This window comes from Macrobrachium nipponense, chromosome 29 (assembly GCF_015104395.2).
Source record: "Macrobrachium nipponense isolate FS-2020 chromosome 29, ASM1510439v2, whole genome shotgun sequence".
Lineage (NCBI taxonomy): Eukaryota > Metazoa > Arthropoda > Malacostraca > Decapoda > Palaemonidae > Macrobrachium > Macrobrachium nipponense.
In genome coordinates this window covers 38,868,385-38,883,384 of record NC_061092.1, presented here as the reverse complement: position 1 = coordinate 38,883,384, position 15,000 = coordinate 38,868,385, and the positions used below count along the sequence as shown (strand labels likewise).

General features: G+C 31.5%; 1 protein-coding gene across 4 annotated transcripts in view; it reads right to left on the bottom strand.

The window, feature by feature from the left end:
* LOC135206248 (uncharacterized) overlaps positions 1-15,000 on the bottom strand; it is a 518,947-nt gene that overhangs the window by 111,305 nt on the left and 392,642 nt on the right. The gene's annotated exons all lie outside the window — the stretch shown is intronic.

The following is a 15,000-nucleotide window of genomic DNA, read 5'->3' as shown; positions in this document are numbered from 1 at the left end:
ATTGACTAATGTCAAAAGCAAATTTAAACAACGGGGTGCGCATTTCACAAATACCTATTTCAGTTGCTATGAATAAAACTTTAAAACTTCGTAAAATTATTCATAAAAATGATACGTATTATTTAATAATCATATCTATAAAATTCATCCGGATTTAAGGAATATTTGTTGTGGACGAATATATATTTTAAGGACATTCTTAACATATACCTGTATCAGAAATTCGGATATAAAAGAGAAGTTAGGAAAGAAAAAAAAGACGCTGGACTATTTATAATTCAGTTACATCTTAGCATGATTTCGCAACAGAATTCATAGTTACTGTAAATTTTTCTTTTATCTATGAATTAACTGAAATGACGTAGAATCGAGAAACATACTGAAACCTTATATAAAGATAAACTATTTTCATGTAAATAAGTTAGTAACAAAGTCAGATTATCCAGGAAATAACGTAACAGGGTTTTGAGTACTTATTTGAAGATTGATACACACAAACAGACACGCATACATAAACACATGTACGCACATATATGTATACTATATACATATATAATATCAATACACACACACACACACACACACACACACACATATATATATATATATATATATATATATATATATATATATATAATATTTATACATCCCATATGTGTAATGTATGTAAGTATTAGATGAACTCACGCACATCTGGTGGTGCAAGACATTCATACACAGAGGCAACAGCATGCGCTCGTATGCACATACACAATTTATATTTAAATGTGTCTTTGTGTAAGCATGCTATAAATGTACATATCAATATGTAAGGTGCACACACACACACACAAATCTTTAGCGCTGCCCAGATATATAATTTATAAACGTTATAATATGAGTTACTCCCAATTTCTACAATTCCCAAATTAACTTGAGATTTTAACGACTGTTATTCCCTTTCACCGAGCCCAATTCTCTTTTATATAATATTTTCATGGTGGTTGTGATGCATTTATTTTAATTTCCAGTTTTGCAAAGAAATTCCTAGATTTTAAAAATTTTTTTTTTTTTTTTTAGCAAACCCACTGAAAAGAATAGTCGCTGATTGGTACTGCACTTATAACAGAAATGTAATTTTTTAGGTTTCTAATTGTCTACAATAAAAAAAAATAAGGAATTTGGTGCAGAAAACATTTCTGTTATTTATGTTGTTGATACTACTTTATTTCACTGGAAATCAGAGGTTACTGAATCTCAGTGATTTAGCTGATATTGGTAAATAGTTCGAAGTATGGTTAATGGCCCTAAATTTGAACAAAACTCAAAGAAAGTTTGCTCATAAGATTAGGCACTAGGATCTTCCACCTTGATCTTTTCGTAGACAACGTTTCTTTCACTACATAGAAGTATTTTGAAAACTCTAGGTGTCACTCTTAACAACAAATTCACATTAAATGAATATATCAAATCTAATTCTTGTTTATTTGCGCAAAGATTTGATGTATTGTTGAACCATTTTCAGAAATTTTGCATCCACTCCTTTATTATGATACGCGTTGAATATTACTGCCCGAATATTACTGCCCTGTCTGGCCTTTGACAGTTAAATCCAATCTTATTTTTTGGGCAAAAACTTGATTGAGTACTCCATATTTTATCTTCTATGCCTCAGTATTAATCAATGCCACCGCCGTTCGCTTACCTCATTGTACAAGCTGTATATTTTTTTTTTCTATAATTCTGATCGTCCCTTGTATTGAAATCTTACCTGAGCATTCAATCCACCGTATGTCCCGCTGATTTTAACAGTAATGCTTTTTTATGCGGTACCTTCCGCCAAGATTTTATGAAAATTTCGTTCCATCTGTAACATTCTAGCCCTGTAGTTAAAAGTTGCTGCCAATATTCATTTGTTAGGCAGAATCACTTGGATCTCACTTCATTATTTAATAGCTTTATCTTGCTTATCACGTTTCTGTACTATTTTAATTCGTAATGGGTTACTTTGTCTATTGGAGTTCTAGTGCTCATTCTGTTTCTCCAAATATCGTAATAATAATAATAATAATACTGTTGAATAAAATGGCAGAATTGAGCGAATTAATCTTATATATTATCTTTTCCATTTTTCTTATTACTCGCTTTTCTGGCTCAGCGATACTAATAATAATAATAATAATAATAATAATAAAATAATAATAATAATAATAATAATAATAATAATAATAATAATAATAAATCACTCACGTTATTCACAAAATATTAAATAAAACGAAGGATATTTGTTTTTTTACAATGAATATCTAGTACAAAATATAATTTGCAAACAACACCCGCACATTTTCCTTATGTAAACCGAAAACAATTAAATTCGTGTCAAAGCTTAAATTAGAGGCCTCATAATTTAGATTTACGTGTGAATGGCTTCAATATCGTAGTAACAGAACTACTTGTTAAACAACATGGCTTTTCGAATTTACATTATTAGTTGCTCGTTTAGGAACTGTGTACAACAGTCCACATACTGAGATTTTTTATTTTAAGACTGCATTAACCTTTACATATTACCGACAGTTTCCATGTAGAAATTCTTCTATATTTCAGATTCTTATTCTCCCAAACAAATTGACAAACAGATACATTCTGCTGGTCTGAAATGCATTATATTTTTAAAAGCCATGGGGATAAAATATTGGCAGACTTGCCAACTGCAGCGATAAAATAATTGTTCAAAAACTAGCTTAAATATCATAATCATGGTCATTTTAATTTAGTCCATCCAGGTTGCTAAAAATTAATTACGCATCAGCTGCTTAGGCTTAAGTTCCAATTGTGAATATATACACTTCATGTAAACTTTTTTTTATTAAATAATTCTATAAGCGGGAATATTTCATTTCAATAACAGAATATTTCCGGCTCTTATGGAAACAGGAAAAGTACTGACTTGTCAAGTGAAGAATCATTACTTAAGTAATGACTGTCAAGAAAAAAAATTGGAGAGGTCAGTATTACGAAGTTCCTAGTAAAGAAAAGATTCCCTAAAAGAAGTAAAAGACCTCAGAGCATGAGAAAAGATTCCCTAGAAGAAGTAAATAAAATTCAGAGCATGTGTAGGAAGCGACCATTTACGGTTAGGTTGGTTTGTGAAGTCAAAATTCCATGATGGTGATAATGAAGAGGAGCAGTGCTAGGCCAAAAGGAACCACCCTAAACCTGATTTAAGGTTTTGGTTTAGCTTCCATCATGGCTGCCTTAATCAAGGGGACAATTAATTCCAACCTAAGCAAAAACCAGATAGGGTTTCATTTAATTATTGAAGAGAGAAAAATATACATACAAAATGAGATGAAGCACACAAATATGAATTATTGCATCCATAAAAGGATGTGACAATACCTAAAGAACCAGAGGGTACTCAAATGGTGGTTTGTCAACATATCTTAACTACAAAATAAAAGCTTGTCTGTCCAAACCTACTTCCGATCTTGCTGGTTGTACATGATCTTTTAGAGTTCTGCAGCAAAAATCAATAGTAGAATGCTTTACCGACCAAAAATATAACCGAATAGGGCATAGAAGGATTACAGCGTTCTGATACCCATACCCGAGTGCCATTCGAGTTCCTTGATCATTTAAATAACAATAAGGTAGGACTGAATCTTGAACTTCTTTACACAAGCAAAGAGAATATGGAGATCTCGCTCAATTTTGCGAAAGTAAACTCTTTACACTGTGCGTTCTGAATCAGAACTATTCGTCGACTGGTTTAAGATAAAATACTTTCTATGGAATATCATATTTTAATTATAATTAACTATTTATCTATTCATTTATGTATTATTTATTATTATTTATTATTATTAATTATTAATTATTATTATTATTATTTTATTGTATTTTTTGTTTTTTTTTTTTTTGGTCTATCACAGTCCTCCAATTCGCCTGGGCGAGATTTAGTGTAGAGTTCCGAGTTGCATCCTGCCTCCTTAAGAGTCCATCACTTTTCTTGTTAAGTGCGCTGTTTCTAGGAGCACACTCTTCTTCGCGAGTCCTGGAGCTACTTCAGCATCTAGTTTTTCTAGGTTTCCTTTGTTCAGGGATCTTGGGAATCAGTGCTCCTTCGTGCTTACCTATGATTATGGGTACATTTTCCACTGCCATATGCCCTATTTTATTATTATTATTATTATATTATTATTATATTATTATTATTCATTATTATTATTATTATTATTTATATATTATTATTATTATTAACCATTCCAAAAGATCACGTACGGACTAGGAAGCTTCCACAGAACTGCCATAGAAAAGAGCAGTATAACGAAAAAGAAATAAGAAATAACATCCATTTCTGCGTTTCTCATATTTATGAAATCTGAAGAATTAGTTCTGAATTCGCGATTCCACTGAGAGTATACAGTAGAAAATCGTATTTCGTGTTAATAGTCTTGCAGTCTTGTATGAAATTAATACTTTAAAATTCTTGGTAATAATAATAATAATAATAATAATAATAATAATAATAATAATAAATAATAATAATAAATAATAATAATAATAATAAATAATAATAATAATTTAAATTGATGTCGCCATACTATGGGACACCAGAGTTGAAGGGAAAGAAAGGGAGAAAAGAAAAAAAATCGATAAGTATCAAGACCTGAAAATAGAAATAAGAAAGATATGGGATATGCCAGTGGAAATTGTACCCATATCATAGGAACACTAGGCACGATCCCAAGATCCCTGAAAAGGAATCTAGAAAAACTAGAGGCTGAAGTAGCTCCAGGACTCATGCAGAAGAGTATGATCCTGGAAACGGAGCACATAGTAAGAAGAGTGATGGACTCCTCGGAGGAAGGATGCAACCCGGAAACCCCACACTATAAATACCACCCACTCGAATTGGAGGACTGTGATAAACCAAAAGAAAAATATATATATATATTATTATTATATTGTTGTTGTTGTTGTTATTATTATTATTTATATTTTTTTTTTTTTATTTTTTTTTTTTTTTTGCTCTATCACAGTCCTCCAATTCGACTGGGTGGAATTTATAGTGTGGGGTTCCGGGTTGCATCCTGACTCCTGAGGAGTCCATCCCTTTTCTTACTATGTGCGCCGTTTCTAGGATCACACTCTTCTGCATGAGTCCTGGAGCTACTTCAGCCTCTAGTTTTTCTAGATTCCTTTTCAGGGATTTTGGGATCGTGCCTAGTGCTCCTATGATTATGGGTACAATTTCTACTGGTATATCCCATATCCTTCATATTTCTATTTTTCAGGTCTTGATACTTATTATTCATTATTATTATTTTTATTATTATTATTATTATTATTATTATTATTTTTATTATTATTATCATTATTATTATTATTATTATTATATAGCATAGCCGAGAATATTCGAAGGGTGTTGTGTTAAATTGAACACTTGATACAGGAATAACTATACCAATGACGTTAGCGAATGCATACATGTCCCTTAAGCGGAGACACGTGGAACGATTTAGGGATCTCAGAGGAATGCGTAAAGTTTCGAATCCTTGAAGTGAGTGGAGTGAAGGACTGATTGATATGCCCGACTCATGAGCTCCAAACTTCCAAACTGCGTCTGTGGATCTATAAAGAATAATGTCTGAAGTAAAAGGCACAGCTGAGTATAGTGTTTATATTGTAATGAGAGAGAGAGAGAGAGAGAGAGAGAGAGAGAGAGAGAGAGAGAGAGAGGTCCAAGTCGATTCTTTCGTTCTCGATGTGAATAAAAACTATATATTAAAAAACTACAATACTGTAGTTTTCTTACTTTATGAGAGAGAGAGAGAGAGAGAGAGAGAGAGAGAGAGAGAGAGAGAGAGAGAGAGAGAATAATAATGTATTCTGAATGTTAATGACTGCTAGATTACTCACTCAGTTAATTGACAAAATGGTAGTGCAAACGACGATAATCTTATGTATTTTGTATGTCACTCTAATGTAATGAAAATTATTCTATTATTAATGAAGACTCGCATATATATATATTATATAATATATATATATGTGTGTGTGTGTGTGTGTGTGTGTGTGTGTGTATGTGATGTGTGTGTGTGTATGTGTGCAGGCGTTGTTTGTATGTACGCATGCATTTTTTTCTCTGATTATCGTTTTCTATATAAATTTTTCTTTATAGGATTCTGTTAAAGACTTTATGATACTTCTAGGCATTATTTGGATTGGTCAGCAAGCATGTATGCTTACAATAATGCGAATAATACTAACCATCCTTTCTTGTTGTTTGCACCTCACTAGAGTTTTCATATCTACTTATGATCACAGCACTTTGGAATGGCATCCAAGATTAGCTTTTGCAAAATGATCAAGAGTTTGACGCTACTTCCTGAGTTGTATACATACCAAGGCTTCTTAATATTTCTACCTCACTGCAACTATCAAATCTACTTCGATATCAGTACATTAATAATTATATTATCAATTTTGTTTTTGATCGAAAACCTGATATTTTACTGTTTTTTTTGTTTTGTTTTTTTTTTTTTTTTTGGTGGGGGGGCGGGCAATGGTTACTGGTTACTTTTCCTAAACTATAGTTCATCGCTCTTTATTTCGTAGGTGAATGTTTCCAGAAGAGCATAAACATTTTATGCCACATCCAATGCGTAGTATGAAGGCATATCTCAATAATAGTGCAGTATGAATAATTCTTGTGTTTGCCCTATAATGGAGTTCAAAAATTGAAGTTAACTGACACTCAAAAATAACTATTCTGAACAGACACTTTCCGATGGCCACACTATATGCAGGAAATAATAAAATATTTTTAATGACTTTTTATACCGTTCATGACCACTCTCAAAATGAAGATGAGCAAAAGGATTTTTCAAGACGATCTTTGTGCCACATTTCCGGCGTTAATGATTAATTACTAATTTATTTATTTAGAGAATAGAACTGTGATGGATTTCCATGACAGCTGCGTAAGTGTTTCACATTTTTTGTGAGTCAATTCCTGTTATATTCACTTCACTAGAAGGTGTTCAGGAAGGTATATTGCTTTAAGTATATTCTCATGCTCTTACTTTATATCTTAAAAGTAACTTAATACACGGCATGTATTCATTATATAATGATAAAATGAATTAACTACTCGTTTCAACGAAAAATCTTGGAATGGTCAATTAACGGCGCTGTCAATTTATATGAGGATAATTTATACGGAGTCAAAAAGGTACTATTAGCAAACCTCGCCCCATATTTCAAGTATACAATTCCTTGTATATTTGGGAACGCTTATTTGATCCATTTAAGTAATGGAAGCATGTGGTCTTACCTCAAACTGCAACCTCCTTGTCCGTATCATTTCAAAATGAATAATCTGGTAAGGGCCATAAAATATGAATTGTTCATGTGGCTTTTGATAGCTTCCAGAGTGATCACAATGGTATAGGATCTTGCGATCCTGTACATCTTCGACAGAATACTGCATCATACATTTTTATTTTTGCAGGAAAAAATCTTCAGAGGCAATTTTTTTTAATTAAAAATCTGTCAAGCCTATATCTCCCTAACAAAATTACTCTTCCTGTTTTCTTTTTTCAGGATAAGGTAAATTTGGCTTTGACCATCGCCAGAAAAAAATTCCCTAACTGACTTTCTTCCGAAAGCTATCTTGCAGTAGACAGCTTCCATTATCGTTGACATTGCTTGAGTTTCTTGAGATGCTGCCAAAAATACCACCTTTATTATAGCTTTCAGATCCTCATTCAGTTGCGGTACAAGCAGAACACTACTGCTTGTTACCGGAGTCAAATATTTTATTATCGCGTGAAAGGGAGGAATACATTTCCTGGTAGGTTTAGAAAGTTGATGACTAGGATTAACAGAGGACAGAATTCCACCTAAAGGTATCATGCACTAGTTACTTAACATTTCTAATTTATTCATTCGTACCGTATGTCCGTGACTGTGCGTATGTGTATGTATGTGTATATCTCTCTATATATATATATATATATATATAAATATATATATATGTGTGTGTGTGTGTGTGTGTGTGTGTGTGTGTGTATATATATATGCATGTATACAAATTTATCACTTGGGCTATTGGTAATTCCTGAAATATTTGTAGGGGTTCGGAAGTTTCCTGGGGCACAAGACGTCTTCAAAATCTTGAGGCAGCCAATAAGTATAAGGTAAGTGCCAATGATTTGGTCCATGTTCCCAGGTCAGGTAGGTCAATGTGCCGTAGTTTAGATTTAACTAAGGAAGGTCGGGGGTACCCAAGTATTTAGGCAATATCACGAGGGTCAGGTATGACGAATCACCTCAGGTTAAGTTAGGTAAAACGCGAGTCCACAAATTTTAAGGGACTATCCATATTCCCTGTAAAACCTGAGACATATTATATATAAATATACATAAACACTTGGATTGTCCAAGAAATCTTCCTTCAAGGACTGAAAAATATCGTACCTTCATTACTGGGAAATACTTTTTTTGTAATATATGAAAGAACACTGACAAAAACTAACAAAAATAGGTCTAATATTTACATAAGAAGTAAAATTTTATTTTAAGGACACCATTATAAATGTAACAGTAAAGCACAGTTTCCATGTCCCTTATAGATGCTCTTTGGAATGTGTCTTATGACAGCTTCTCTATGATTCCCCTTTTTCACACCTTCAGATCGAGTATTAAAATAACTATTTTATCGATTTTTAACATTCAAGCATTGGTATAATCCATTGGAGCCATTTTCTTTCTTTATGAAAGTTAATTCTTCAAATTTATAATAATTTTGAAAGGTTCATAAGATAAGGAGTAACTGATAGAAACCTTCATTGCGGATGTACGAAATTTTCCTTTATCTAAAATTTACAGAAAACAGCAATCGGAGAAATCTTAAGTCGTGTTTGAAAACACTGATTTCTGTTGAAGTTAATTTCTGAAAACACATATAAACCGCTTTATATTTCTATAAACTATTAACATATAAATCCGGTAAAAAAAATCCTTGAATATGCTGATTTACAGTGATATAACATATTACCACGAACAAATAATAGTGGATTTCATACACTCGTTTACTATTAGAAAGGAGTATCATGTGTCATGGAAAGTAATTGTATTTGGGAAAATGCGCTTCTATGTACTATATTAAGATTCTTATCAACGTAAAAAAAAATTACTATAAAAGTCAAAATATGACTATGATCATAAAGACAGTGAGATGATCTTATCAAAAGTGAGTATTCTTAGGCACAGTTATTACCAAAATGAATATAGTATTCTTTTATGAATGCTATTCTTAATATTATATAATAATATAATAACTGATTTTACAATAACATTAAATGGCCGCTAATTCATACATCCATGTTCTTCCTAAAGTATAAATCTATATGAGAAATATTTCTTGACTTATGAAAGATAATATGAATGACACACTCTCTCTCTCTCTCTCTCTCTCTCTCTCTCTCTCTCTCTCTCTCTCTCTCTCTCTCTCTCTCTCTCTCTCTCTCTCTCTCTCTCATTCGGTCCCGGGCTAGAAAAGGTCAAGGGACTGCCCATTCCATTCGAACATCACTGTGATCAGAAGTTGGGCATCACTTACACTAAAAATAAGGTATGTATTTCATTTATAAATGAAGTTTTAAAATGTCCTTTAAAACTAATTTATTGGAAGAACATTTTTCCAGTATCTACCTATTTATCACTTACACTAAAAAATAAGGTATGTATTCATATATAATGAAGCTTTAAAACAAATGTCCTTTTGAAAAAAAAAAACTAATATCTTGATGTAATTTATTTGAAGAATATTTTTCCAGTATCTACCTTATATCACTTACCCTAGAAAATAAGGTATGTATTTCATTTATAAATGAAGTTTTAAAATGTCCTTTAAAACTAATATCTCAATGTAATTTATTTGAAGAATATTTTTCCAGTATCTACCTTATATCACTTACACTAGAAAATAAGGTATGTATTTCATATATAAATGAAGTTTTAAAATGTCCTTTGAAACTAATATCTTGATGTAATTTATTTGAAGAATATTTTTCCAGTATCTACCTTATTCACTTGCCCTAGAAAAAAAGGTGGTATTTTCATTTATAAAGAAGTTTTAAAATTTCCTTTGAAAATAAATATTCTTTGATGTAATATGAAGAATATTTTTTCCAGTTCATCTACCTATTCACTTAACACTAAAAAATATGGCTGTATTTCCCTTATAAATGAAGTTTTAAAAAATGTCCTTTAAAAACTAATTTATTGTAATTTATCTGAGAATATTTTTTCAGTATTCTACCTCATATCACTTACACGAAAAAATAGGTATGTTTTCATTTATGAAATTAAGTTTTTAAAATGTCCTTTTTAATAATATCTTAATGTTAAATTTTATTTGAAGAATATTTTTCCAGTATCTACCTTATATCACTTACCCTAGAAAATAAGGTATGTATTTCATTTATAAATGAAGTTTTAAAATGTCCTTTAAAACTAATATCTCAATGTAATTTATTTGAAGAATATTTTTTCCCGTATCTACTTATAATCATTACACTAAAATAAGGTATGTATTTCATTATATAAATGAAGTTTTAAAATGTCCTTAAAACTAATATCTTCAAGTAATTATTTGAAAAAATATTTTTCCAGTATTCTTACCTTATATCCAATTAACACCTAGAAAATAAGGTATGTATTTCATATATAAATGAAGTTTTAAAATGTCCTTTGAAATTAATATCTTGATGTAATTTATTTGAAGAATATTTTTCCAGCATCTACCTTATATCACTTACACTAAAAAATATGGCATGTATTTCCTTATAAATGAAGTTTTAAAAATGTCCTTTAAAACTAATATCTTGATGTAATTTATCTGAAGAATATTTTTTCAGTATCTACCTCATATCACTTACACTAAAAAATAAGGTATGTATTTCATTTATGAATTAAGTTTTTAAAATGTCCTTTAAAACTAATATCTTAATGTAATTTATTTGAAGAATACTTTTCCAGTATCTACCTTATATCACTTACCCTAGAAAATAAGGTATGTATTTCATTATTCTATTTATAAATGAAGTTTTAAAATGTCATTTAAAACTAATATCTTAATATAATTTATTTGAAGAATATTTTTCCAGTATCTACCTTATATCACTTACACTAAAAAATAAGGTATGTATTTAATTTATAAATTAAGTTTTTAAAATGTCCTTTAAAACTAATATCTTGATGTAATTTATCTGGGAGAATATTTGTTTCAGTATCTACACTCATATCACTTACACTAAAAAAATAAGGTATTATTAATTTTATAAGTTAAGGTTTTAAAATTGTCACTTTTAAAACTAAATATCTTGATGTAATTTATTTGAAGAATATTTTTCCAGTTTCTTCCTTATATCACTTACCCTAGAAAATAAGGTATGTATTTCATTATTTCATTTATAAATGAAGTTTTAAAATGTAATTTAAAACTAATATCTTAATATAATTTATTTGAAGAATATTTTTCCAGTATCTACCTTATATCACTTACACTATAAAATAAGGTATGTATTTCATTTATAAATGAAGTTTTGAAAATGTTCTTTAAAACTAATAACTTAATGTAATTTATCTGAAGAATATTATTCCAGTCTTCTGATTCCTCACCATATTCAACCGATGCTTACACAGATATTCTTTACAGGAAAAGGATAAGTGAAAACAAGAATTTACTTGAGAAACCTCCTTGCTTACGAAAAAAAACATTCGATTTGCAAATTATAAATGCATCATGCTTATCACACCGTATTGTTTGCTTCTGCTATTAATTTGACTGCTTAACAAATACAGCTAAAATAATGAAAAATTACTTACACTTATCACTGCCCTCAGTACGTCATGCAGTGTTGTGCCATTACTTGAAAAACAAAGTGATTCTTTTATCTATCCGCATAATTTCTTGAAATACTAACATTTCAAGACAATGGTAATCATTTTCTGTACTGAAGTTGCTTCTGATATTCTCTTATCTAATAATAAAAATTACAATTTGTAGCATTCGGAAAGTTGCATGAGGTGTGGCACGAAATTGTCTTGAAAAATTTAACGGTAAATCTTGCATTTTTATTTATAATATCTAAGTTTATGTTTACTATCATTACTATTAGAAATCAGAAACATTTGCTAACAACCGCTTTGCTAGAAAACCACGACGAAAAGAGTTTCTTAAAATAATCATGGTAGGCCTTATGTAAATAATTTCCTGTAAGTTGTTCGGCCGATTCAGAAATCATTTTTTTTAAAACCAAAACCTAATAAACTGCAGAATGAGGGTCTTCTCGAAGGAGTAATATCCTACAAGCAGCCAGATAATGAATTTGCCAATATTTTCCTTAAAATCGCTTACACTTTTACTAGATGGTTTTGGAGAGTTCGTTAACTTTTCAGTTATTCGCAAGTTATTTTTGCCAGTCAGATGAAACACAACCAAACTGAGATTTATTAAAGGATCCAGGACTAGTAAGTTTACAAAACAACGAAAATGAAGCTTCAAACCTAAAAAATGAGAAGCTGAATTCTCTTTCTGTTTAATGTGAAGCCTGAAATGAAATTATGAAGAGGTAACAGCAAACTCACCAAAGCTGCTGACACCATCAGCAACAACATTATAACTCCAAAGAAGTGGAAGAGGCATCTGGGGAAAATGCAAATTCTAAAGATAGGGTCACCGGAACAGCAAGGAAGCCTTGAGTACTTGCACACTTTAGGGATGAATAAAGGGGGTTCAGTGTGAGATAAAGAAATAAGAGAGGCAAAAAGGAGATTTTCTGAAAATGGGAGTGCAAGACAGAAGATAACTTTCTGAAGAGATATACAAGGTGATGAATAAGCAGCTGCTTAGAAATGGTTCGAATGTTAGAAGGCAGGGGAAAAGGGTGGGGGAGGAGGCAGAAAAGCACCGGTAAAATATAGTAACCTATTAGATCTTATAGTAAAAGCTGCATAAGAAGATGTTGTCTAAAAAGAATGCGGTCCAAACAAAATAGGTATTCTAAGTGAAGCAAGACTGGAAGTTATTCAAGTAAGAGAAAGACTGTGGAAGTGACTGCCAAGTATTTAATAATCGTAACTTAAGAGGCTGGATACTAAAAAGGTGCTAAGAAATAATGATGCTGCAATATGGCAGCCAAAGCATAATTAGAAGAAGGATCAAAGAACGTAATGCTAGTCTGAATGAAAAAAAGTTCCCAAATAATTGGGCGAGTGGCTTAGCTCTTCCTTTGTTTAAAGCGAGAGGTTGCAGAAGTGAGTCCAAGGACTATGGTGACGTGACATTTCTGAGGATTCCTGGGAAGGTATGTGACAGGATTCTGATAAAGAGAGTAAGGCACGTAACAGAAAGATAGATAAGACACGAACAGTGATGGTTTAGACATAGATGATTGTGTATGAATCAATTGTTATTTACAAAGCATTTGATTGAGATGTTGGATAAGAAAAAAGGGACAGATGAAAGTGACATATTACTCCTCCAAAATCTTATAACATAACTGGCTGATATATGGGAGATGTTGAGGGTATATAATGTAGAAATAAAAATGTTGAGAGCATTTACCAGATTACTGGGAGCAAAAGAAAGATGAAAGTGTCTGATTCATCTAGATACTTCTTAGTTGATATAACAGTTCACGTTATGAATTATATTATCAAATAGGCGATAGGAAGGTAGCAGAAGAGTTGCAGAAAGGTTCAGTGATGAATAACCAAGGATACAAAATTTGGGAAACGGAAGGAATTATTTAGCCGAAGTTCTTTTTATGGAAGTGAAGTATGGAGGCTGAATGCAAATATATAAAAAAGGTGCAAGCTGCTGCAATGGATTTCTTCTCTAGAAAACGTCGAGTAACAATTGTGGAGAATATGGGAAATGAAGAAAAACGATGATGATGTGGCAGAAATTTAACATAAGGAAAAAGAGACAAGAGCCTCAGGGTGGTTCTGACATGCGAAGAGAATGAAAGAAAATAGGCTGACTGAAAGATGCATAATTCGAATTTTCAAGAAAGAAGAATGTGATCAATCAACTGCTTGCTAGGAGATTTGTATGGATAATAGAATGGACCTTCCTTAATATCCAGGACGAGAGAGAGTGGTAGAATGTAGTGGACTGGCTGCTGATTAGTCTACGGTGTGAAGCGACTGATAGTATGAAAATGAATTTGCAGTAAGAGGTCACCTTTGATTTAACAGTTAAAAAAATTAACTGGGCGATGACTGTTGCCTTGTTGTCCTCTTGAGCCACATCTTATCGATATGTAGTGTTAACCTGGTATCTTACTGACCTGTGATTAAAAAACCCAAGGAAGAGACTTATCCTTGCAGTTGGAGTCTTAAATAATTTAATAATCTAGACAAGTATCAGTTGAAAAAATATTATCCCATAAGTTTCATTTACACAACACCTTTCACCACTTACAAGTCCTTGCGTCGTGATTATCATTTCAGTCATATGAAAAACTTCTAAATTTCCAAGTCAATGATGCGAAAAATTATCGTCACTCTAAATCAAACTAATTTTCCAAAATATAGTCATATGTAAATACCACCCATTACTGAATACATACAATTGCAGGTGGCTGCTGATTTTTTATTTATTTTTTTTTTGTCTTACTACCGATATAAAAGCACTTCCTAAATATAAAGACTGCCTGTCTTTTGAATATGAATCACTAATACCTAGATTTGCGTTGAAACTGAAAATACGTTGATTCACTGATGTTTCCCAAAAATTTAACGGCAATGCAATTTTCTCTAGAAGAGTACGGCACTCCTAGGCAAGAATATTATATTATTTGCCCAGCTATTTCAATGCATGCTTGTTATCAAGCAGACATGCATGCTGACATGTTCCTTAGCGCCACTTTCTCTCATTAGACAGTAACAGTACTTATGAGTCTGAGGACTTTGCTAAGCATCTGTCATGTTCGAATACCA